Source organism: Balaenoptera musculus, chromosome 13, assembly GCF_009873245.2.
Source record: "Balaenoptera musculus isolate JJ_BM4_2016_0621 chromosome 13, mBalMus1.pri.v3, whole genome shotgun sequence".
Classification (NCBI taxonomy): Eukaryota; Metazoa; Chordata; class Mammalia; order Artiodactyla; family Balaenopteridae; genus Balaenoptera; species Balaenoptera musculus.
The window spans coordinates 66,159,005-66,186,841 of NC_045797.1; the positions used below are offsets into that span (position 1 = coordinate 66,159,005).

The 27,837-nt window shown below is 39.0% G+C and overlaps 1 protein-coding gene across 1 annotated transcript in view; it reads right to left on the bottom strand.

Moving 5' to 3' along the window:
• The window catches only part of LCLAT1 (lysocardiolipin acyltransferase 1), a 191,837-nt gene extending 167,034 nt beyond the window's left edge, over positions 1 to 24,803 (bottom strand). Inside the window, 1 exon segment of the mRNA XM_036872507.1 lies at positions 24,596 to 24,803. The gene's annotated coding sequence lies outside the window, so the exon portion shown is untranslated.
• Between the last annotated feature and the right edge of the window lie 3,034 nt (positions 24,804 to 27,837).

Below are 27,837 nucleotides of genomic sequence, written 5' to 3' on the forward strand. Positions count from 1 at the left end.
TTACTCTAAAATGGAAGCCACCTATGAAATTCAGAACCTTTTAAATTAACAATCAAATGCTAACCAAAGAAAAATTACTGGGAGGCAAAGGCCAATGCTAACTTCCTACAGCCATTTATGGATAATGCAAACCTCCAAGCTTAGTGAATGGGTTTTGAACATTAAGTGACCATCTGCCCAGTAGAGAAATGCATCATAATGACACACAGTCCCTCACTTCCCACTCCCTCTTCAGTCAACTACAGTCTGGCTTGTTGCCTCTAACACTCCACTGAAACCACGTCAGCAAAAAAGTCCATTTTCACACTGCCAAATCCAATGGCCACTCCTCTGTCCTCACTTTACTCCACCTCTTGGCAGCATTCCACATGAATGGCCACTTCCTCCTTGAAATGCTTGCCTCTCTTGGCTTTTGTGACACCACTTTTCCGGGTTTTCGTCTGACCTCACTGCTCCCTGTTTCAGGGTCTCCTTGCGGCTCCTCCTCCTCTACTAGACCTCTAAATGCTGGGGCTTCCTACCACTCAGATATTGTCTTCTCTCTCTTTTTCCTCCTCCCCACTTCGTCTACATTATCCTCATGCTGACCTTTCCAAAATATATCTCCAACACAATCCTCTCCTCTGAGCTCAACTCACAGATTCAGCTGATTACCTGACACTGGGTGTCTAACAGTTCTATCAAACTGAACACATTCAGAATAAATGTCATGATTATTCTTCCCCATTCCTCTACTCGCCACTCAGCCCTTGTCTTTCTCCATCTCTGTAAATGGTATCAGCAACCACCAAGATTCTCTACCAAGAAACCTAGGAGTCATCTTTCATTCTTTCCTTTCCCTAACCCCCCAAATCCAATAAAATAAGCAAGAGACCTGTCAAATGTTATTTCCGAAATATATCCTAAATCTACTACTTTCCATCACTTTGCATTGCCAAATATTATTGTAGTCTCTAATTACCAAAGTTACTTCATTATAAACTTTTTAAATGAATGTAATTTTCCTTAACTTATGGCGTTCAATCAGATTAAGATGTTTGGGGTAAAAATAATCTATTTTCATACATATCTCTATGCCACAGAGGTTTATCTAATTTACAGTCAAATAAAATTTTAGTTCACAGATTAGAAATGCTCAAGGTGGGAATTCTATCAAAAGATGGACAGAGACAAGAGTCCCAAATTATGAGCAGGTAGCATGCCAAAACCTTGCAGTAAGTCAGCTGTCTGGAATTCACAATGCATTTTCTCACAGAAATTATATGATACGTAAGTGATCAGGTTTTCAGGTCAGCCTACAAAAAGCCAGCTTCACTCATACATGCCTGAAAAATAGCACTAATAACAACACAGTCTTTAACCACTATGAATAAACACCTAACTTGGAACAATGATTTGTAAAACTGTATTTTAATACCCCAATCTCTTGTATTAACTCTTATAAACTGTAGGAGACCCTCTCCTACCTCCCTGTCTTCCAGATGTGACCAGCTTATGCCTATTTTTTTAATCTCTCACCAAAATGCTTCACTTTATGTTCCCAGATTCTGGGCCACACAGAATGCAAGACCACAACTAATTCCCATCCCTGATATAACTCTTCGAGATTTTCACTGCTAGAAAAAACTCTGGGAGGAGAAAGACAAAGAGAAACAGGAAAAACAAATTGGCGGGGTGGGGGAGAATCACAAAATCTCAAGGAACCCTAAAAAGTAATTATTCTATTTTTACGATGTGCCAAAAGGCACATGGAGTCGCATGGGATTTTTCTAAGCTCCTACTTTCATTGAAATAGTCTTCTCTAGAGCCCAGCTCAATCCTTCTAGACTTTTTAAAATCCTAGGCTGGGCACTTTATCTCCCCTTCCATTAGGAAAGCTGCTATTTTGTTCCTTCTCAGATTCTCTCTTATTTCTCACTTAGAACCCTAAATGGAAAAATAAAGAAAGAGGCACATTGATAACAAGTCTTTAGGTAAACACAGAACTGAAGTAAGGGAGAGGTGGAGCCTAAAGAGTGGTCAGGCCATTAAGGTCACCATTAATCTGTAACTTATTAAATACAAATTAGGAACAAATGATTTGGAGCAAAGAAAGAGTTTCATAAATGGACACCAGGCAAGTTTCCAGAAACATGAAAAATCTACCTTATATATCTCAACATAATATGTTCTATGGCTCACCTTCTCTTTCCAACAATCACATCAAAGATGAATCCTATACTGTCTCTGTATGACTAACACTGACCTGAGTACACCACAAATAGGTAAAATCCAGGGTATCAAAAAGCCAACACTCCCAATCTGATGAAATTAATTTACCAACAAATGGAGAAATCAATTTCTAGTTGGTCTAGATAATGAAAACCAAATGGACAGAGCTACACTAGCATTAAGATCCAATGAAGACGACAGTAAATGACTCTGAAAGCCAAAAGAAAGCCAAAAGTCATAAATTCTTAAGCACAGGAGTGAGCAGCGGATTCTCTAAACTTTAAAGAATAGATGTTTTAGATGTTTTACAGAAAGTAAACTAGGAAGGTAAGACTGCATCATTCTGTCTGTCAAATAAGTCTCTGAAATAAGTATCTTACGGGGACTTCCTTGGTGGTCCAGTAGTAAAGAACCCGCCTGTCAATGCAGGGGATGCAGGTTCGATCCCTGGTCAGGGAACTAAGATTTCACATGCCGTGGGGCAACTAAGTCCACGCGCCACAGCTACTGAGCTCCTGTCTCAGCTAGAGCCCGCGTGCTGCAAACTACAGAGCCCACATGCTCTGGAACCCACGCGCCACAACTACAGAGCCCACACACCCTGGAGCCTGTGAGCCACAACTTGAAAGGAGAAAACTCACACACGACAACTAGAGAGAAGCCCGCACACTGCAACAAGATCCCTCGTGCCACAACTAAGACCTGACACAGCCAAAAATAAATAAATAAATAATAAATAAATCTTTAAAGAAACAAAGCGAAAGTATCTTATGAACCAAAAATTGTTAATGGACTGAAATATTTAGGTCCAAATTAGTAAACTACCACTTTCTGAATGAAATGAATATGAAACCACACACTTAAGTGTAGCAATGAAAACATAATGTATCCAAAAGTAATCTGAGCTAGCTTGAAATAGACAAACAATAGACAACCTGTCGACCTATAAACAATTAAAAATTACCTTCACCTATTCACTATTATTTTATACAAGCTGGTCCTGGTTCCACGACTTACTGTATGAGTTTGAACAAATTATTTAACCTCTCTGGGTCTCAGTCTCTATACTCGTAAAACAGAATTAAAGATGGTACCTACCTCATGATTATCGTGAGGATTAAAAGACATAAGGTAAATTGTTCTGAGCAGCTTCAGAAACAGACTAAGTGTTCAACAAAGGTTAGTTACTATTGTTTTCTCCAAACTGATGCAGACAAAAGTTACTTGAAGTCACATCCATGCCTTAACACTACCTTTGAAACCTTCACAACCCTCAGGACAGTGCTAAACACTGTGGATGCTCAGTATTCAGAAGCTGAAAACTAGTAACTCATGAAATCTAGAACCTTGAAGCTGAAGGAGATTTTAGAAGTCATCTGGAACAATTTCACTTAATTCAACAATAAGACTCGTGGGAGATTATCAAATCTTTGCTTAAACACTTCCTAGAACAGAAACTTGCCTTCTCAACAAGACATATAAAAACAGTTCTAATTACTAGAATGTTCCCTCTGAAGATTTCATTGTACTGATTACTGCCTCTCATAACTTCTTATCTGAAAGGCTGAATTCACTAGAGGGCATCACAATATTAGGAAAAGTCATCTGTCATGAAAAGGAAAGAATCGCTCAACATTTATTCTGGCTAAGAGAGAAATACTACACCCAACTGTATAAAACATGTATGTTCATTTAAAAATTATTCTGTTTAAACATACTTTAAAATGTTCAGAAGGAATTAAAAGGAAGTTAATTATAAAATCATAATTTACACATCCTTGTATATGTATATGGTAAGTAATTCAGATTATTATAAATCATAGGCTCTTTCCAACCCCACAATAAGGGCTCCCAAAATTTTTAAGCAATTTCAATATTTATATGTTTATAAGAGAAAAGCATACAAAACCAGCATGATTTATTATTGCTCCTTGCAGCCATACTCCAAGTTACCTCCAGCTTTCCAGAAAAAGACCCAGTGCCTGAGAGAAAATTAGCAACTTCTATAAAAAAGTTCAAACCTGGATCTGTATATAACTAATTATTTAAATGATCCAAAACCAAATTATTTTTTTAACATCTTTATTGGAGTATAATTGCTTTACAATGGTGTGTTAGTTTCTGCTGTATAACAAAGTGAATCAGCTATACATATACATATATCCCCATATCTCCTCCCTCTTGCGTCTCCCCTCCTGTCCTCCCTATCTCACCCCTCTAGGTGGTCACAAAGCACCGAGCTGATCTCCCTGTGCTATGCAGCTGCTTCCCACTACAAAACCAAATTATTTTAATATGTTCACATTAATTAACAGAGTGATGGTACCACTGTAAAGGTTTACCAGGCTCCAAGAGGATCCAGAAGAACAGTCCTGGAATATCCTCTAACTCCCACTCATGTAGAGGAAAAAAACATGGAAAACTAGGCACTGTTTATAGCACACCCTTCCACCTCATCATACTCCACCGCTATGTGAAATTTTACAAATCTATAAACTGTAGGTAACTGAGAGACATGCAGAGTCATCGTGTCAGGAAGAGGGTTCATCCGACTTCGCTCACTGCTCATCAGCTCCCCCTCCCCCACAGACCGCTTTTGTCTCCGTTTGCAATCCATTTCAACATTCCTTTACTCCATACAAATTTGTGGGACTTTTTTTCACTTTCCTTTGAACCAGTTATATACCATTTGCCTGGTTCTCTCATTGATTATGAATTAAATAAAATCCTTAACACATTTATTTTTATATTTCTGTAAGTCATTGTATTATCGTTTAATGCACTAGTCAACTCTCTTACCATTGATAAGACACCATTCAGTACTTAGACGTTGTTCAGCACTGAGATTATCAACACAAAACGACACTCCAACAGTGAGTATGAATCAGACTGGAAAGGTCCATCTCCCCATGTATATTAATAACAGAACTTTGGCTTCTGAAAAATCAATCCTGGTGAATTGTGTTGGCATGAATGAAGTCATGAGCACCGGATGAAGCAAGAAAATCAGGTTTCAGAACCGCAAAGCCCATATTCAGACTGTGGATAACGGTGAAGCCAAGGAATAGCAGCCACAACAAGCTGTTGCCACTCATCTCCACCATCCATTCAGTGACCCCCTTTAAGAAGTCCAAACAACTAAGGATAATGGCCAATTCAATGGCAGAATTCATGGCAGAAGATGAAAAAATAAGTTTGGTAGTCTGTTCTATAAAAGGTTCTCAAATTTTGCCATCCCTTTGCATGTATCCATGTTCACCTCCCATCCATAAAAGTAGGTATATTTTTATCTCATTTTAGAAGAAATCAATACAAAAGTCTTTGTTCAGCTTCATAAATTATCAAGAGTATAATCATGGAGAATTATAAGGAGAAGTAAAGGATGAGAAACATACTGATAACAGAGTCAAAGAAGATGTTCCAGATGCAAGAGACCCACATCAGGAGAACTAGGTAGCTTCTAAGCTTCTTCTCCATCTACCCACCCTCCTTATCCCAAAGACACTAACTAAAATAAAAAGGATCATAATAGACTTCAATTCCTTTTACTAGTAAAAGGCACACTGTGATGGCTCATTTTATATGTCAAATTGACTGGCCATGGAGTACCCAGATTAAACATTATTTCTGGATGTGTCTGTGAGGGTGTTTCAGGATAAGATTAGCATTTGAACTGAATATTATGTAATGTATACTGAATATGTTATATATTAAACATATAGATACATACATATATATATATGAATGTATTAAAAAGAAACATATATAAATTTTAAATAAACTTAAATTTTTAATATTTAAGGTCGAGGTATGTATAAATATCTCTATCTCCTACTGGTTCTCTTTCTCTGGAGAACGCTGACTCATACACACATACACACACACACACACACACATCCTGCCCTTGTTCAGGACTGTCTCAGAAATAAACAAACATATGTATACATACATATAACAAATTAGCAATCAGAAATATCTATTCCAGGAAAACTATTTTCCAAGAGAAAACATCTGCTCTCCATTGACTGGTGAGGCCACAGATATACTGTACACAAATTTCAACTATATTCAGAGACAACAAATCATTACACTATTTTTTAAACTCCAGAGAGGATGGAGAGAAAGGCATAATTATGGTTTGTTTAATGCAAAAAGTTTTAGGCAACACACTGATCCACAGCTAATCTTTTCCTTACCACTGTGACTTAAAAGTCTCAATGCATTAGCTAAACATGGCACAAAAGATTCCGTTACAATATGGGGGGCAAGGTTGGGGGGAGGGAGGAATGCTGGCAAGACTCAAAGAAGCAAAATTATTCTAATAGGGCTCTTGGATATTTTTCCCAAAAATGTTTAGGAAAACTGAAAATAACTTAAATGAGTAGGAAAGGTAATCACCTCCTGTCTCTCTGCAATATATTTCTAAGACCTGGCCCATCAAAAATATTTTGCATATCTGCCACTAAAATAACTATAAGGAAGACAAGTAATAAGACAGTTTACCAAATGCAAGATTAGTGTGCATTCTGACTCTGGGGGCATTTCCATTTTTGTTAAGAAAATGAGTTTCCATTTTTCTGAGCAACTTCTGATGCAGCCATTGGTCCATGGTTCTTTCCTCCTCAGAAAAAGAAAGTTACTGATATTTATAAACATCTATTACAAACCAAGAAAGAAATTAACACATTAAAAAGCATTTTTAATTTTAAAAGGCTCAATCTGGGGAAAGTTTGTTTTCCTGCAAGCCAATATTAAAAAGTGAAGCCTTAGAAGTAGATGCAATTGTCAACTGCAACAGTTCAGGGAGTAAAACCCTGTATTCAATAAGCTCTGAAGGTCCTGTGTCCTTTTCTCCCCTTTTCCATAAATGCTTTCTGTATATTCCTGACCACGTAAGGACCAAATTATTACCGTGCAAAAATTTCTTCTGTTCTCAATTTTGAGACAACTTCCCATAAACTGGCAAAAAATTTTAAATTAGCCTATTTAAAATTGAGCAATTTTAACTCCATTTAGAAAAATTTTAAAGATTTAAAAGAAAAATAAGGGCATTTTTTAAAAAACCTACAGCTAACATCATACTCAATGGTGGAAGAATGAAAGTTGTCCCCCTAAGATAAACTACAGATTTAATGCAATCTCTTTTGAAATTCCAATAGCCTGTTTTGCAGAAATGGAAAAGCTGATCCTCAGATTCATATGGAATTGCAAGGAGTCCCAAGTAGTCAAACAGTGATAAAAAAGAACAAAGTTGGAAGACTCACGCTTCCCAACTTCAAAACTTACCACAAAGTTTACAGTAATCAAAACAGTATGGTACTGGCATAAGAAAAGACATGCAGATCAATGGAATAAAAGTGAGAGTCCAGAAATATACCCATACATCTATGGCCAACTGATTTTTGACAAGGGTGCCAAGACCATTCAATGGGGAAAGAACAGTCTGAAACAAATGGTACTAGAACAGCTGGATATCCATATGCAAAAGAATGAACTGCCCTCTGTATTATACCACAGACAAAAATTAACTCAAAAAGGATCAATGACCTAAAGGTAAGAGCTGAAACTATAAAACTCTTAGAAGAAAACATATGGGTAAATCTTCACAACCTTAGATTTGGCAATGGATTCTTAGATATGACACTAAAACCACAACAAAAGACAAAAAACAAAATGAGTTGGACTAGATCAAAATTTAAAACTTCTGTACATCAAAGAACACTATCAAGAAAGTGAAAAAAACAACCCACATAATGGGAGAAAACTTTTGCAAATCAAGGGTCTATTATCCAGAATATTAAAGAACTCTTACAACTCAACAACAAAATGACAAACAACTTTTTTAAGTGAGCAAAGGACTTAAACAGACATTTCTCCAAAGAAGATATACAGACAGTCAATAAGCATGTGAAAAAATGCTCAATGTCATTATCATTAGGGAAACACAAATCAACGCCACAATGAGATACCACTACATACCCAAGAAGAATGGCTATAATTTTAAAAATGGAAAATAACAAGTATTGGTGAAGATGCAGAAAATCTGGAAGCCTCATACACTGCTGATGAGAATGTAATATGGTGCAGCTGATGTGGGAAAACAGGTTGGCAATTCCTCAAAGAGTTAAACATAGATTTACTTTATTATCCAGCATTTTCACTCCTAGGTATATACCCAGAAGAACTGGAGCTAGGTACTCAAATACTTGTTCACTAATGTTTATAACAGCACTATTTACCATAGCCAAAAGGTAGAAACTACCTAAATGCCCTTCAATGGATGAATGGGTAAACAAACTGTAGTATTATACCTACATACAAGGGAATATTACTCAGCCTTAAAAAGGAATGAAGAAAAAAAAGGGAGGGGGGCTTCCCTGGTGGCACAGTGGTTAAGAATCTGCCTGCCAATGCAGGGGACACAGGTTCGAGCCCTGGTCCGGGAAGATCCCACATGCTGCGGAGCAACTAAGCCCATGAGCCACAACTACTGGGCCTGCGTGTCTAGAGCCCGTGAGCCACAACTACTGAGCCTGCGCATCTGGAGCCCGTGCTCTGCAACAAGAGAAGCCACGACAATGAGAAGCCAGCACACAGCGATGAAGAGTAGCCCCCGCTTGCTGCAACTAGAGAAAGCCCTCGCACAGAAACGAAGACCCAACACAGCCAAAAATAAATAAATAAGTAAATAAATTTTTTAAAAAAAGGAATGAAGTACTGATACATGCTACAACATGGATGAACCTTGATAACAGTATGCTAAGTAAAAGAAGCAAGACACAAAAGGTCACATATTTATATATATATTTATATAAAATATCCAGAAAAGGTAACTCATAGAGACAGAAAGCTGATTGGTGGTTGCCAGGGACTGGGGAGAAAAAGGTAGTAACAGGGTTTCCTTTTGGGGTGATGAAGTGTTTTGGAACTAGACAGAGGAAGTAGTGGCACAACAATGTGAATGTACTAAATGCCACTGATTTGTTCACTTTAAAATGGTTAATTTTATGATTTGTGAATTTCATCTCAATTTTTTTTAAATAGATAGAAACCAAATGTCATAGCCTAACTTTTTTTCAAGTATCCATAGTGGAAATTATTTACAAAAATCAGTTGTCTGTTAAGCCACAATGGCAATCTCAATTAATTTACAGGGCATATTTTCTGATTATAACACAACAAAACAAATAATTAATGAATTCAAAACAAAGAATCCTAATACTGTAAATTTTTAAACTCTTAAATAATGTTGCATTAATTTTTTAAAAATTAAAGGATAAACAAGACTTGTAGTTCTCAAATTTGGTGTGCACTCAGATTACGTGGGGAGCTTGTTTAAAATACAGAAGCTTAAGCCCTACACCCAGAGATTCTCATTTAATAGGTCAAGAGTGGAGTTAGAGCATCTATACTTTTAATAAGCCCTCCACCAAAGTTTAAAAACAGTAACAGAATATTAAGGAAAAAATTTAAAGATGTTGCATATCAAAAGCTATAGGGGCTTCCCTGGTGGCGCAGTGGTTGAGAATCTGCCTGCCAATGCAGGGGACACGGGTTCGAGCCCTGGTCTGGGAAGATCCCACATGCCGTGGAGCAACTAGGCCCGTGAGCCACAATTACTGAGCCTGCGCATCTGGAGCCTGTGCTCCGCAACAAGAGAGGCCATGATAATGAGAGGCCCACGCACCGCGATGAAGAGTGGCCCCCACTTGCCACAACTAGAGAAAGCCCTCGCACAGAAACGAAGACCCAACACAGCCATAAATAAATAAATAAATAAAATAAATAAACCCAAAGTTTAAAAAAAAAAAAAAAAAGGAAGCTGAAATATTAAAAAAAAAAAAAAAGCTATGGAATTCATACAAAGCTGTACTCATATACACTGTCTAAAATAATAATACTTAAGAGAACATAAACTAAGCAGCCAATTTAAGATTTTAAAATAAAGATATTATTAAAGAAAACAGGAAAACAGAAATATGAATGAAAATAAAACTACATGATTAGGAAACTAAAAAAGCAGAACTTTAAAATGAGTGTGGTTAGAGTCCTGAAAATTCTAACAAAACAAAAAATTCTCAAAGAGACAAACATAGAATTGGGAAAAGAGATTAATCATCTTCTTTAAAAAAAAAAAAACATAGAAACATAAAACAAGGAAAATAAATTTTTCAGAAAACTCTGGAAAAATAGATTTTCTAATAACTAAATCTACACATGGTTAGTTCATCAAAAATATAAGAAATTACTTGTCAATGAAAAAGTCATAAGTTCAATTATGGCATTAGTTATAATCTGCTACTTGGTTGAAAAAAAATTAGAACTTGTAAAGTGAGGAAAATTTTAACAAAATGCTATGAACTTGAAATTCTTTCCACTGCAGAAAAAAAAAATTGTACCAAACATTCAAACTGGTTAATAAGTACCCAGTAACTATCACACAGCTTCACTAGTAAGAGAAACAGACTTTATTCTCTGCAATCCAAAAGCAAATCTGAAAAGAACTTCATGATATCAACGATTCTAAATTATTCTACTTTTCAAGGTTAAAAAAAAACAGTCAAAATACATCACCATCAACTTTACAAATACCACTGAGGTTAAATTTTCTTTTTTATTTTACAGTCACTTTGTAGCCTATTTAACTTTAACCTCTGTTACTCAATCATGGGAACAAATAAATGACGGTCATTAACAAAGAGAAGCCAAGAGCCAAGTGTTATTACCAATAATTAATATAAGGGTAAATAAAATGAAATGTTCTTAGTTTAATAAAGGGGAGAGAGCTAATGCTCTCCTCTCCTTAGGTGACATATTTCCCCCCCTATGGCTGCTATAACAGATTACTTGGTGGCTTAGAACACCGTAATAAGTTTATTCTTTCACAGTTCTAGAGGCAAAAAGTCTGAAATCAGTATTAGTAGGCCAATACTGAAATCAAGGTGTCAAGCCACACTCCCTTCGGAGGCTTTAGGGGAGAATCCATTCTTTGCCTCCTCCAGCTTCTGATGGTGCCAGAATTCCTTGACTTGTGGCCACATCACTCTAATCTCTGCCTCCATGGTGGGTCACCTTGCCTCCTCCTCTTCTCTGTGTGTACCATCTCCTCTGTCTCCCTCTTAAAAGGGTATATTTGATTGCATTTAGGATACAACCAGATAATCCAGGGTAACTGCCCCAGCTCAAGACCTCCAATTTAATCACATCTGCAAAGACCCTTTTGGCCATATTAGGTTACCAGAGATCAGGACTTGGATCTCTTTTGGAAAGCTATTTTCAGCCTACCACAGTGTGTCTCCTTAAAAACATACACCAAACCCTTTAGTCAGGAATTAGGTAATCTTAGTCTCCAGATTTCACAATGCAAAGTCACAGGTCTTCTGACTCTCATAACGATAAACACATACCTCTGAAATTAACTCAGGAATCTATCACCAGATGTACAGGAGACTCTCACAGGGAACATCCATTTGTCTCTCAAAAATATAAAAGAAACATTAAATCTCTATTTTACTGTAAAGATGAATGAAATTCTACTCAAATTTTGTAGTCTCTCCTGAACTATCTACATGCATGTTATCTCACATGCATACCCAATATATCGAGTTTTTTCTCCCTTCTACATTGGTAAAGAGGGGTCTTTTTGTTAGCAGGATTTTCTTATTTCCCCAACAAACTTTATAGAATTGGGTAATAATAGACTAAGTTTTTAAATGAATTTGAAATGGACTACTTTCCAAAAGCAGCAAAATTTACTTTTATTGTCTAAATTTTTCCAACACATAATTTCAAGGCCCACCAGCCCTTGAACTCCTTCAGAATCAAGCAGTTTTCATTCCATAAAATCAAAATTCCAAATGAATTAAAGAGTTATATGTAAAATATGAAAGCATTAAGAATTAGAATAAAATATAGCAATAGAAAAAATAAGCAAAGAAAACAGTCACATATGAAACACTAAAAAAACAAAGAAATCAAATTAAAGCAATGTAATGTCACGTTTCCAACTACTACCCTTCCATATTTGACAAGGATAATATTGGGTTGGCCAAAAAGTTCATTCCGGTTATTCTGTAACATCTTACGGAAAAACCTGAACGAAGTTTTTGGCCACCCCAATACCTAGCAAAAGTGAGGGTATGGGGACACAGGGACTCTTAAACATACTATTACTGAGAATATAAACTGATAGAGACCTTTTAAAAAGCAATTCAGCATAGCTGGCAAGATTTAAAAGGCGAATAGATTTTTACCCAATAATTCTTCTTCTAATCATCTATCCTACAAAAATACTCATCAAAGTGACAAAAAAATTTATGTATAAAAATGCCCACTGGCCAAAGCAATCTTGAGAAAGAAAAACAGAACTGGAGGAATCAGGCGCCCTGACTTCAGACTATACTACAAAGCTACAGTAATCAAAACGGTATGGTACTGGCACAAAACAGAAATATAGATCAACGGAACAGAATAGAAAAGCCCAGAAATAAACTCAAAAAATTACAGTCAATTAATCTACAACAAAGGAAGCAAGACTATACAATGGGAAGAGACAGTCTCTTCAATAAGTGATGCTCAGAAAACTGGATAGCTACATGTAAAAGAATGAAATTACATTTTCTCACACCATATACAAAAATAAACTCAAAATGGATTAAAAAACTAAACGTTAAGACTGGAAACCATAAAATGCCTAGAAGAAAACATAGGCAGAACACTCTCTGACCTAAATCATAGCAACATTTTCTTGATCTGTCTCCTCAGGCAAAGGAAACAAAAGCAAAAATAAACAAAAGGGACCTAATTAACTTAAAACCTTTTGCACAAAGAAAACCACCAACAAAACAAACAGACAACCTACTGAATGGGAGAAAATATTTGCAAGTGATAAGACTGATAAGGGGTTAATATCCAAATATATAAACAGCTCATAAAACTCAATATCAAAAAACAACAACCCGATTAAAAATGGGCAGAAGACCTAACAGAGACATTTTTCCAAAGACATACAGATGGCCAAACAAGCACCTGAAAAGGTACTCAACATGGTTAATCATCAGAGAAATGCAAGTCAAAACCACAATGAGATATCACATCACACCTGTCAGAATGACTATCATCAAAAAGAACACAAATAACAAATGTTGGCAAGGACGCAGAGAAAACGGAAACATAGTACACTGCTAGTGGGAATGCAAACTGGTGCAGCCACTATAGAAAACAGTATGGAGGTTCCTCAAAAAACGAAAAGTAGAAATACAATACAATCCAGAAATTGCACTCCTGGGTATCTACCCAAGAAAAAAAAACCAAAACCACTAATTTGAATAGATATATGCACCCCTATGTTTACTGCAGTATTATACACAATAGCTAAGATATAGAAGCAATCTAAGTGCCCATCAACAGATGAATGGATAAGGAAGATGTGGTGTGTATTTTATATATATATATATATATATATATATATACACACACACACACACACACACACACACACACACACACATATATATATAAAATAATATATAATGGAGTATTGCCCAGCCCTAAAAAAGAATGAAATTTTGCCATTTGCAACAACATGGATGGACCTGGAGAGTATTATGCTTAGTGAAATAAGTCAGAGAAAGATAAATACTGTATGTTATCACTTACATGTGGAATCTAAAAAGTGAAACGAATGAATATAACAAAACAAACTTACAGATGTAGAGAACACACTACTGATTACCAATGGGGAGAGGGAAGGGAGGTGGGGCAAGATAGGGGTAGGGGATTAAGAGATTAAGAGATATAAACTATTGTGTATAAAATAAATAAGCTACAAGGATATATTGTACAGCACAGGGAATAGAGCCAATATTTTATAATAACTTCCTAACTTCCTTCCTTCCTCCTTCCCTCCCACCTACCTACTTCCCTCCCTCCCTTCCTTTCTTTCTTCTTTAATTTTTGGCCCGCTGCCCGCATGTAGGATCTTAGTTCCCTGACCAGGGATCGAACCCGTGCCCCCTGCAGTGGAAGCGCAGAGTCCTTGACCACTGGAACCACTGGGAAGTCCCTATAGCAACTTAAATGGCATATATCTATAAAAGTATTGATCACTATGGTGATACATCTGAAACTAATACTGTAAACCAATGATATTCAATTAAATAATAAATAAAAATTTACATGCTCACTGAAATTCTACTTGTATGTGAAAATTAGAAGTAGTATAAATGCCCATCAATAGAGAAATAGCTAAATGATGGTATATGTCTACAATGGAATTCAATGTAGCCGGTGAAAAATGAAATACAACAATATAAGCTGTCATTTAGAAAGCTAGCCATGAAGCATTAAGTGAAAAAAGCACTTAAAATAAAATAAGTAAATTATTCTGTTTTACTAAAGGGAAAAAAAATAACAAACATATATATTGTAATAGGTTTACATATTAATAGAAGCTATATTTTCCAAAAAATCTTATGACATGGGAAAATCCTTATAAAATTAACTGAAAAGAGTAGAACTACAAAATTGTATATGCAACTATATAAACAAAAGCAGTGCAATATTAATAAACAAGGGTGACTGATTACCTGAGGAACGTCATTTTGATCTGTTCTTTATACATTTTTTATTTTCCAAAATGCATGTTATTTACAAAAATCACAATAAAAATTAAAGTTTTGTTTCGTTTTTATTTTTTTTAATTCATGATGTACTGTTCTTTTTTTTTTTTTTTAAATATTTATTTATTTATTTGGCTGCGCCAGGTCTTAGTTGCGGCACTCCGGATCTTCGTTGCGGCATGCGGGCTCTTAGTTGAGGCACGCAGGATCTAGTTCCCTGACCAGGGATCGAACCCAGGCCCCCTGCATTGGGAGCGCAGAGTCTAACCACTTGGACCACCAGGAAAGTCCCTTGTTTTGTTTTTAAATGGGAGCCCAGATGACAAAAAAACTGTTATACTTTAGCGAGTCAGGAATGATTCAAACCCTACAGAATACAGGAGACTGAGTATAAAATGACATAGTGAGTTCAGGTACAAAAGAAGACCTTTAAAAATACATATTTACCAAAACTTGCCCAATATAAAGAATGCTATCTCCTTCAGACTGATTACTTGAAAATACTATTTATTCTGATGTTGCATTACTAAAAGTAATGTTAACCAACATGATCACCCAACCTTATCACCTAGGTAGGGTCCTAAAATAGTTTTGGGGTCATTTCAAACAACTCTAGTTTCAAAGAACGAGACCTAGCACAAATCAGTTAGTTAAACATTATGCTGCAGCTTTTGAAGACATGTTTTGAGACAGGGAATAGACCCTGGCCTTCGGAAAAGGTTCCCTCCACATAAACTATTCACTGCCATCAACACCACCTTTCCATACATGTCCAACAACCTCCTCCATTCCTTTCACTCATGAGCTTCCTCACTACAAGGGTCCTCTCCCCAGATGTGACAATTATCAAAACCCTACCATCCTTGTAAGACCAAGCTCCAAATACATCTGCTCCATGAAGCTGCTGCTTTTTTGAACTCCAGAAACATTTCAATATCTATACTGCTCATTGATCAGCATGTGCTATTTTTATACCGACAGTCTTTTAATATATTCTGACTTCCCAATTATAGTTTATAAGGAACTGGAAGATATGTCTTCCATCTCCAGTGCAGTTCACTGGAGATACACATTGAGTGGTGGCCCATCCAAGAAACACAATAGGTGTTTGTTTGCTTTGCTTCTATATAAAGATTGGGACAGTATTATTATTAGTTTGGGCTTGACGTACTGTGGTGAGCTTTGAATCGCTGCCTAAGAAGTGTGCGTTTTATCCTGCAATAATCTAGAGTTGAAAGTTCTTAAGCTCCAAAATGATGTGATAAAAGCGTGTTCTAGCAAAAGTACTCCTTAGTCCACAGTTGCCAGATTTGGGGGGAGACAGTAACATCTAAAGCAAGGAAGGAAGTCGGCTGAGCATAAAGGGTTAAAAGTCAGAAAGCACTGGGTTCTCTAACACCTCCAGCTCTTGGCAGTTATATGACTTCTTAAAAGCTTCCTTTTCTTTATCTATAAACAAGGATAGAAAACCAGAGCCTACCTAGCTGTAGTAAGTATTACAGAAATCACAATGACAGTAAGTGCTACAGTGGGATTCAAGCACATCACAGTTCAAGCTGTTAAAAGGATAATTCAAACAAACAAAAGATAACACTGTGTCCTCCCTACAAATATAAAATGAACACCTGTCTATGATTTTATGTAACTCATTAATTAATTATGGACTAATAAGATGTTTTCATCTGGTTCAAAAGTGAATCCAAAGAACACAAACATACAGGCATCAGGAATGGTGAAATGCATTTGCTTAATAGATCCAAAACCTGCTTCCCCCACAAAGAGGAAAAGAAATCAACAGTACCTCCAACCAACAAAATTCATTTGCATGTCTAAGGACAAGAGTAATTTGCACTGCTGTGAGTTATTCACAACTCACAACATTATAAAATAAATCAAAAAATAATAAAAGCTGTAGATCCCATAGATTAGATCTCCAGGAAATGTGCTTTAGACCACCTAGTTTCCAATGAAGACACCCCATGATCCTTTTTGTACATTTCAAGACTTTCACAAATTTTCCTTACATAGTTCTTAACCACCATGAACATTGCCTTTTTCTTCTTTTAGAAAAAAATCCACAGCTTCAAGATCTCTGACAACCATTAGAAAAACTGAGTTAGTCCCCTCCATAAAACTAATCTTTCACTACAATAAATTGTTTTCTTCACATACTAAACCAGAAATTTAGAATTATTATGCATTTATATATAAATGCAGAAATAAATTAATTCATTGGATTGTCAAGCTTCTTAAGAGACCTAAAACTAACGAGGGTTTGGTTTTACTGAACAATGACAAGGAGAATTACTCTCCGGAGGAAAAAAGACATAGTTAAATTGTCCCTTCCAAGTAACTGACCCAAAATTAACTTAAGTGTCTAACTGGCCAATATACGCATCTTAATTTCCACCCTATGTTTTCTTCCATAAAAAAAATCAATCCCAGTCCAACTACCACTCCAGTAAAATCACGTAGATGTCCTGCTCCTACTGCTCCAGCTAAGTGCAACTAAAAACCCTGGACATCATATATGAAACAAACAAAAGACTCTGAAGGTGGGACTTCCCCGGCGGTCCAGCGGCTAAGGCTCCGCACTCCCAACGTTCGGGGCCTGGGTTCGATTCCTGGTCAGGGAACTAGATCCCACATGCATGCCGCAACAAAGAGTTCACAGGCCGCAACTAAAGATCCCACATGCCGCAACTGAAGAACCCACCTGCCGCAACGAAGATCAAAGATCCCGCGTGCCACAACTAAGACCCGAGCAGCCAAATAAATAATTTAAAAAAAAAAAAAAAAGACTCTGAGCATGGAGAGAAGGCACACTAGCTAGGGAGGCACCTTGGGACCCGTCGAACAACATGGTAGTGAGTTCTCTGGGTTTTCCTTTTGCCTCATATATATCACGTGGACGCAGAGCTGAAGCAGCCAGTAATCCAGAAATACCAATGGAGGTTGACAAAAAAGTTCCTGCTCTTTCAGAAAACCAAGAAAAGAGCAGCAGAGCAAAACAGAAGACTTGCAGATAATAACCACTGGCACTCCAGCCAAAAACCACAGAAAAAACTGTGGCTCATCCCCACCCACAACAAGATAAGCCAAGTAGGGAGCCTGAACTTTCCCTCTCACCAGGCTGTCCTGTTGTGCCTCAACATTACAGGTTACCCCCCCTTACTCCCTCCCCTTACCCCCCACCCTCACTCCTGCAGGGATGATATCAAAGGCAGAACTTTCTTCCCTTGCCAGGTAGGTGTAAGACTCCCCCTTGCCCTGCCTCAGTGTCTATGAAGACCACCTGGAGAGCCTGGACTTCTACTGCCATGACAGTAACGAGGCTCCCCTTCTCATCTCCACCAGGATGGTATGAGACAACGCCTAGTAGAGAGTCAGGACTTTCTCTGCCCTCCAGGGGTAAGAAGGCCATCCCCTCCCAGTGGTGTCAGTACAGGCCATGTGGAGAACAGCAAGAAGGCATAGTAGTATCAGTGAAGGCCTAGAGAGGAGCTGAAACTTCCACCTCTGCCCAGCAGCAGTGAGGAGCCCTGCTTCGTGTATCAATGGACCAATTCCTCGAAAGCACACAACTCACCCAAAATGAAACAGATAATTTGAATAGCCCTGTGACTATTAAGGAAATTAAACTCGTAATTTAAAACCTCATGAAAAAGAAATCTCCTGGCTAAGATTGTTTCATGAGAGAATTCTACCAAATGTTTAAAGAAAAATGAACACAATCTCTTCTGGAAAACACAAGAATAAGGAGCATTTCCCAATTTACTTTATGAAGCTAGTACTTCCCTGATGCAAAAACGAGGAAAAGACAGTACAAAAGAAAAAAACTATAGACCAATACATGAATGTAGGCACAAAAATCCTTAGTTGAATATTCAAGAATCAATGTAACCCACAATATTAACAAACTGATAAAATACATATTCACACGATCATACCAATCTATATAGAAAAAATTATCTGATAAAAAGCAATCCTGTTCATGAGTAAAACTCTCAGGAAAAAAAAAAGGGAATACAGGGGAACTTCCTCAATTAGATAACAAGCAACTATAAAAAAAAATACAGCAAACATCATTACACCTAATGCTAGAAGAAAAAATGAACAATGCATTGCCCCTATTATTGAGAACAACAATGTCCACTCTCACCACTCTTACACAACACAGTACTGAAAATTCTAGTCAATACAAGAAGGCAAGAAAAGGAAATAAAAGCCATACAGAAAGAAGAAATAAACCTGTCCCTATTTGCAAATGACATGATGGTTTCCATAGACAATCCCAAGAAATCTCTCCAAAAACCTCCTCCTAATATGTGAGTTCAGTAAGGGTGCAGGTACAAGATAAATACACCAAAGAAAAAAAGCAACTGCAAACTGCATTTCAATGGAAAAGACAGCCTACGGAACAGAAGAAAACTTCTGCAAATCATATATATGATAAGGGGCTTATAACAAGAATATATACAGAACTTCTATAACTCAGTAGTAAAAAGACAAATAACCCAATTAAAAAATGGACAATGGATCTGAATAGACATTTCTCCAAAGAAAATATACTAATGCCTGATAACCACATGAAAAGATGCTTGACATCATCTGCCATCAAGGAAATGCAAATCAAAACCACAATATCACCTCACACTCAGGAGAATGTTTTATTACAACGTCTCTAGAATGGCTATAATCAAAAAGATAATAACAAGTGTTGGGGGAAGATGGAGAAATATGGGAACCCCCATATGCTGCAATGAGATTGTAAAACGGTACAGCCTGGAAAAGTCTGATGGTTCCTCAAAAAATTATACCATATTACCCATAAAATTCAACTCCTAGTTATATACCAAAAAAAAAAAAAAAATTACAACATACATCTGCACAAAAAACTTGTACATGAATGTCCATCAACTGATGAGTAGATAAATAAAATGTGGCATATCCACACAATGGAGTATTATTCGGCCATAAAAAGGAATTAAGTACTGTTACATGCTACAACAGGGATAAACATTTAAAACATTATGCTAAGTGAAAGAAGCCAGTCACAAAAGACCACATATTATATGAGTCTACTTAAAGGAAATGTCCAGAACAGGCAGAAAGTAGATTAGTACTTGCCTAAGTCAAAGGTGGGAGGATGAGGGGACATGAGGTGTCACTGTTAATGGATACAGGGTTTCTTTTTGAGGTGATAAAAATGTTCTGAAATTAATTGTGGTAATGGTTGTACAACTCAATGAATATAGTATTAAAAATCACTGACTACCAGATCCACAGCTGACTTCTTTCTTGAAACTGACAAGCTGATTCTAAAATTCATAAAGACTTACAAGGGACCCAGAATAGACAACCCAATTTTGAAAAAGAAGAACAAAGTAGGAGGACTCATACTTCCTGTTTTCAAAACTTACCACAGGGCTTCCCTGGTGGCGCAGTGGTTAAGAATCCGCCTGCCAATGCAGGGGACATGGGTTCAATCCCTGGCCTGGGAAGATCCCACATGCCGCGGAGCAACTAAGCCCGTGTGCCACAACTAATGAGCCTGTGCTCTAGAGACTGTGACTCTCCATTGACTAATAACATTGAACACCTTTCTATATGCATACTGGCCATACAGAGATCCTCTTTTACAAAGTGCCAATTCAAAACTTTCGTGCATTTTTAAATTAAATTGTCTTTTTCTTATTAATTTTACACAATACACATACATTCTGGATGTGAGTCCTTGGTCAGAGAGATGAATTGAGAATTTCTTCTTCCAGTCTGTATTTTGCCCTTCATTCTCTTCATGGTGTCTTTAGGTGGAGAGAAATTCTCAATTTTAACGAAGTCAAATTTATCAATCATTGTTACAGTCATTGCTTTAAGTCTTTTTTAAGAAATCTGTGCCTACTCTACTCAGTAGTTCTTTGATTTGTGCTTATGGGTTGAATGGTTCTCGACCTTGCTCTGAATTCATGAATTCCTGCATGTTTGTAAGGTTTACAATTTCACCTTGCAGTCGATTTGAAATGCATTCATGTTACGTTGTTGGTGATAGACAACTTTAGTGTTATGAATGTTTGAGCAGAAATCAGTTTTACAACTAGAGGATTCATCTGTGACTACTTCCATATTATAATGACTTCTGTACAAATACATTAAAAACATAATGTTAAAAAAGTGAGAAAAACCCTCTAACACCTGTTATTCTAACATTTTACCCCAAACATACCTTAGATGATTCTTCCCACTCCCTTTGAGGGGCTTTCCTCCAATGGGCCACTTTATACTAGACCCTACAGACTTTGATGATATAATTAAGTGTTCTGTAGTCTCAGAAATCACAAGCCTAGAGGCTTCTGTTAAGCCAGGTTCTATTACACCTTATTTGACCCAACAACCTCAGAGGGTTTACAATTCTCCAGAAAACCAGTAACAAAGAACTCCTTGCTCCATCCTTTTTCCTAAATTAATTAGCAGAATCTCCTTTCTCCAACCATAGTTACCAAAAAACCAAAACGAACAAATATAACAGCTTAGTCTTCTCTTTACTAGCTCAGCAGGTGCTCCCCTCCCCCACCCAGTTATTCTTCACACCCAGCCAATCTTCCATTCTGCCTTCCAAATGTGTGGTGGACTCTGAACTTTGCTGTCACAGTTAATGCCCTGCTTCACTCCCTCACCATCTCTGGTCTGGAGTATGGGAACTGCCCTTGACTGGTCTCTTCCTTACATTTTGTCTTTGACCCTGTCACCAACAAAGTCCCCTCTCCAGAACATAAAGTTGATCATGTTACTCATCTGATTAAGATCCTTCTATAGGTCCCACTGCCCACAGGATAAAGTCACTCTCTTAGTTGAGAATTCACAATCTGGCCCTAACCTTTCCTGGCTTCTTTCTTAGCAACTCCTGCAAAATTCTGGCCTGACACCTGGGCACCCATGCCCTCTTACTCATCCTAATTTTGCACTGCTTCCTCCTTTGGCTAGAAGTCCCTTCTCCCTTTATCCTGCAATCAGCTCCTTCCTTTCTTGCACAGGACGACCCCAGCAGAAGCAACTGTTCCCTAGTATGTGTTCCTGCAGCTCTCTGTACCCACCACAACTATACTTGAGTCCTTATCACCTGCATTAGTGAATCACTTATTTGATTTTCTCACTCAGGATCAGGAATTAATCTTTACATCCCAAGGACTTGGCAGGGCAATTCCATGAAGGTTCAATGAAAGAATGAATGTCCCAGACACTTTTATTCATGTCACCTTCTTTCTATAAATAGACACTAGAAAAATTAGTACAAATATGTCAAAACAATGAACCTAACACAAGTTGTCTCTTAAAAGTCACCCAGCAAAGTATTCTTTTAAAGAGTTTAATAAAAAACTAAAACCTTCCTCAATTATAGATTTGTGCTTCCTGTTAGAAATTAGTAACGACTCTTTGCTTTAAAAATCTTTTAGGGACTTCCTTGGTGGCACAGTGGTTAAGAATCCGCCTGCCAATGCAGGGGACACGGGTTCGCTCCCTGGTCCGGGAAGATCCCACACACCGAGGAGCAACTAAGCCCATGAGCCACAACTACTGAGCCTGCGAGCCACAACTACTGAAGGCCGTGCGTCTAAAGCCTGTGCTCCGCAACAAGAGAAGCCACCACAATGAGAAGCCCACACACTGCAACGTAGAGTAGCCCCCCCCCACCACAACTAGAGAAAGCCCACGCGCAGCAACAGACCCAACGCAGCCAAAAATAAATAAATTAAATAAATTAATTAAAAAAAAATACTTTTAAAAATAATGGGCGTCAAAGGTGGGATGAATATACCACTTAACCAAAGTAACTGTAGTCATCACCATATAAATCACTACTGGATGCCAAGGGAATGAATCACAGTTATTATTTATACAACTAAAAGACCACAAACAAAATAACTTCATTGAAAGTCTGTTCATATATATCACCTTTACACATAACACATCTGCATGATACAGGAAAATGGTATGCATGGTGGTTAAGAACATAGTCTGGCATCATAATGCTAGTCTTGCAATTTGGGGAAAATAACTTAAAACTTCAATGTGCCTCAGCTTCCTCAAGTGTAAAACAAAGATGATAAACAATGTTGCTGGGTGAGTGAGCCCTTATAAGGCTCTTGGAACAGTGCCTGAGGAGTAAATGCATAGTAATAAATGTCAACTGTCAACACAGTGCTTTTAACTTTTTTAAGCCCTTTTACATATACTTTTTTTTTTTCCACAACAGCACAGTGAGATTGCTTGGAGAAATCACTTTGTCCATTTCAGAGATAAAGTACTGATAAGAGAGATCATATGATTTCCCTAAGATATTTTAAGTGGCAGAGCAAGAACTAGAAACTACACTTAACCCCAGCCCCAGACTAAACTGACTAAATCTCCACAGATGCAGTGTGGAAGAAAGATTCTTTTGGGTTTTCCCCATTGTTTACCCTTGGTTGTCAGCAACAGCCAGACTAAGCACCTGGTGGGAAGAAATGGACCACCATTCGCTCAAATTAAAAGGTAAGAGAAGCCTCATTTTCACAGTGCCTGATGCATAGCAAGCAGTCCAAAGACAACTACTGATAACAAACAAAAAGTGCCACTGTGCTTTCTCAATAACAGAACAAGGCACTCCACAAAATTAAGACTGCTACCAAAAACAAAAGTCACTTAATTCACCTATCTGTCACATCAAAGTACAATGTAGCAATAGGAACTTAAAAAAAAAAAAAGGAAAAAAAAATTTTAATGAATCTTTTTCTTTTACTCTCAAAAACATAACAGTTTTGCAAAAAGGGCTTTCATCAAGACAGTTTTTTGAAAACTAACCCAACTAGTTATATTTCATGACAGGTCTTTGTTCAAATAAGGGACCTACATGAATGGACAAAATTTCATTACTGTTAACACCTTCACCTATACTTATCTTCATTACATTCCTGGGCTTCAACTGAATGTCAATCCTCAGTCTTAACATGCAGCCAAGTGCACATGGAATAGAGTTAATGAACCTCGAAGGCAGAGGCAATGCTCCCGGGGAACCCACCGGAACCGAGGAAATACAAGGAAGCAAAACGTCTCTCCAACAGCTAAGCGCCCGAACTTTTTATTTCTTCTCTTCAAATGGACAACTAGGAGCTCAGATTCACCTTGACAATCGGACTTGACATCAGCCCCTGGCTAGGGCCTACCTTTCCTTTCGTGGCACTGCCACTCTGGCACCTACAGGCAGGCGCCTGGAGGATACACAAATAAGCCAGATCCAGCCCTTTCCCTCCACAGCTCATGTCCAAGCCTCGCACGTGGCGGCCACTTGGGACCTTTGGCACATCTGATTTAACAGTGGCAGGAGCCTGGACTGTGTTCGCAGCGGTGCAGCTCCCGGACCCGCCCCGGTCTGGAGCAGGAAGGTCTTGGTGCTCTTCTGTAAACACCTATCAGATACCTGGCCCTCCTCCTCCCGCGGCCACGCCGACCCGGCCCGAGCCGCCCCGCAGCCCCCGACGCCTCCGCTAGCCTCCGGGAGTCGCTTCCCCGCGCCTCCTCTCACCTGAGCCGGCGGCGCCGCCACCCGCGTGGTGACCCGAATTCCCCGTCAAGTAACCATGACAGGGGGCCGCAGCCCAGGGAGGCCCGCGGCTCGGGTGGAAGAGCCCATGGGGCTGCTCCCCCTCCGCCGACCCAGGATCCCCTGGCCGCCGCCGCCATTTTCCCCGTGCCGTAAACCCCACCTGACGGTTCCAGCCTCTCACCTGTGACCAGCAGAGGACCACGCGCGACGCCGTGGGGAGCGCGTGGGCGAACTGGGGAATCCCTGGGGGTCACAACCTCCGTGCAGAACCCGCCGCTAATTCATCCCGAAGCGGGAGGCTTCGGGCCAGTCGCCCTTGTAATGCGTCCCGGCAGGCTCCATCCTGATTGGCTGCGAGCGCCTTGAGGCAGCGGCGTCCCCGGCTGCGTGAGAAGCCCGGGTTCCCGGAGCCCCGCCCCTGCTCCCCCGCCTGGGGCTCCCCGGGCGCGCGACTCTGAGGGCTCCCTTAAAGTGACCACGCTCATTTCCGGCCCGCCTCCAGGAGAGGAGGGACCCACAGAGCGAGGGGGTGTCGGGGCGAGTAGCAATAAGAAATGGGGAATGCTGGAGAGCATTGTCCCAGGGAACCTAATGGCCCCTCTAACCCCTGGAGTTTCAAAGTGACAATAGAAATCTGGGGAGTTTAATTTACAAACTGTGGACTGACAAGAAATGCACAACCTAAAAATTGAGAATTATGTTTTACTGGACGAACATACTGAGGACTTAAGCCTAAAAGGCAGCCTCTCAGATCGCTTTGAGGGACTATGCTGAAGAGGTAAGGAAGGAGCCAGGATATTTAGGAGCTTTTGCAACAAAAACCAGGTAGTCGGAACTTTAAAAGGTTACTGTTCATTAAAAACCAGACATCTCAAGTTAATGAAGTTAGCACTTTTCTACCTATGGGAAGATGCAAGAGTCTGGGCTCATCAAAATCATTCCTTTGAAATGCACCTTAACTGTCTAGGGCCAGTATCCTGTTTTTTTTCCATCCTGAACTCCCTCAGGGTGCACAGTGCGGGGGAGGGGCGGCAACTGTGTTGGCTGATGGCCACAACATCCTTTGTTTATTGAAATGGCTGGTGATATTCTTTGTCCACAAAGCCTAACCTACCGGGGCAAATCAGTAGTAGAACCAGTTCTAGAACTCAGGTTCCGGACGCGCAGCACCAAGCTCTCCCTAGCATGCAGCTTCTCCAGTCCTAGGGAAACTTTCCCTCCTCTGAGCATCCGCAGTACTTTCATGATAACCCTCATAAAAGGCGGTCAGCACTTTCTACTGTGGGACGTCTGTCCCCTAACCTACTACACTCTAAAGCTCCATAATTGTGGGGCTGTGATTAAATCTTTTTTCATTTCCTACACGATGCCTTCCTCCTGCGAGTCTTCAACCAAGATTCACTGAATTAAAATCCTAAAAAGAATTAACATAGCCACCCATCACACACTTAGCCACTTTACGTATGTTTATGTGTTTTATTCATTTATTCAACAAGGCACAGAAGGGGATGAATTTTTTTTCAAAGTACAAGATTCCTGTCCTCATATATTTGTAGTGTAACAATAATGAACATCTAGGTTTGGGATGCATAGCTTCAGTAGAGCTAAATTATATTCCATGGGCATTCCCTGGTGGTCCAGTGTTTAGGACTTGGCACTCTCACTGCCTGGGCCTGGGTTCAATCCCCGGTCAGGGAACGAAGGTCCTGAAAGCCATGCGTCGCAGCCAATAAATAAATAAATAAATAAATAAATAGATAGATAGATGGATGGATGGATGGATGGATGGATAGATAGATAGATAAATAAATACTCCAGAGCTCTCTGTGAATCAAAAGTTCCCTTGTTCTTTTTCTAAATCAGCTTCACAGACTCTCCAATTTTGTTCAGAAATATTGAAATATTTTAAGATATGCTGAAATTGTGTTAGAAAATGAAGATAAACAACAGAAGGAAACACCAATACAAAAGCCAACTCTGTCAACTACCCCTGTGACCTTAGGCCTCGTTTTTTATCTGTAAAGTAAGATCACTAATATAAAATTTCTCTAAATTCTTTTCTTCCCCCCCCCCCAACCCCTACAAGTTTTTAACTTTCTTGATGTCAGAGGCCAGTGGGAAAACCCTGAAGGCATTGGAGACGGGTTTTGAAAGAAAGGATTATATAATAGTTTATCTTTGCATCTCTGCAACTCCTAAAACAAACAGTGCCAACTGAGGAAGAGAACACGACACATTTGAACACAGCAGATGTTGAATAAAGTTTAACTGACTTGATGAATCATCCTGGTTTCTTCTCTATTTCACTTTCCTAGCCTTAGGCTTTTTTGGAGGGTGGAGTGGTATGGTAGAACCTGAAGGAAAGGGTCAAAACTATGGAGTCTGAAGGTATTAGCTCTTTTTTACCCAAACTACTTCTGACACCCACCACATGTGTGACTTCTCCACACCAAGCAGTTCTCCAGTTCTCTGTGGACACCAACTAGGTGTCCTGCAATGTAATTCAGTTTTGACACTAACTGCTTGGAATTAATGCAGACCCCACAGGTTAAGGGCTTAGTTCCACAAAACTGCTCCCCACTTCAGACACCAATAGCAAGTCTGGGTCTCAGAACTTCCCTGGTGGTCCAGTGGTTAAGACTCCACACTTCCACTGCAGGGTGCGCGGGTTCGATCCCTGGTCGGGGAAGCAAGATCCCACATGCTGCGCGGTGTGACCAAAAAAAGGAAAAAAAGAGAGAAAGTCTGGGCCTTGGGTACTTCTGATAAACTGGCTGTAAATCGGGGCATCCCACAATGCCCTGCTCAGGGTCCAATTTGCTAGAACAGATCACAGAACTCAGGAGAACGCTTTACTTACATTTACTGGTTTATTATAAAGGATACAACTCAGGAACAGTCAAATGGAAGAGATACGTAGGGCAAGGTATGGGTTGCGGAGAGGGTACTCAGAGCTTTCATTCCCCCTCTGGGTGTGTCACCCTCCCAGCACCTCGCTGATTACACCAACCAGGAAACTCTCAGAACCCTGTTAGTGTTTTTTATGGAGATTTCATTACCTAGGCATGATTGATTAAATCACTGACCACTAATGATTAACTCAACCCCCCCCCTGGAGGTTGAAGGGTGGAGTTGAAAGTTTGAACCCTCCAATCTCAGGGTTGGTCTCTCTGACATCCAGCCTCCATGCTCCCAGAATCAACTCACTAGCATAAACACAGGTTCAGAGAGGCTTGTTATAAATACCAAAAGACCCTCCTATCCCCCTTTGAAACAGAGCAGGACCCTATGGTCCTTCGCCGCCCATGTCCTCCACCCGCCTTTTGTCTGTAGAAAAATTTTAGCCCAAGAATAAGTTTAATCAGAAAAGTGGGAAACTGCAGAAACAAAGGAAAACAGTCAAAGGAGACCAAATAATAATAG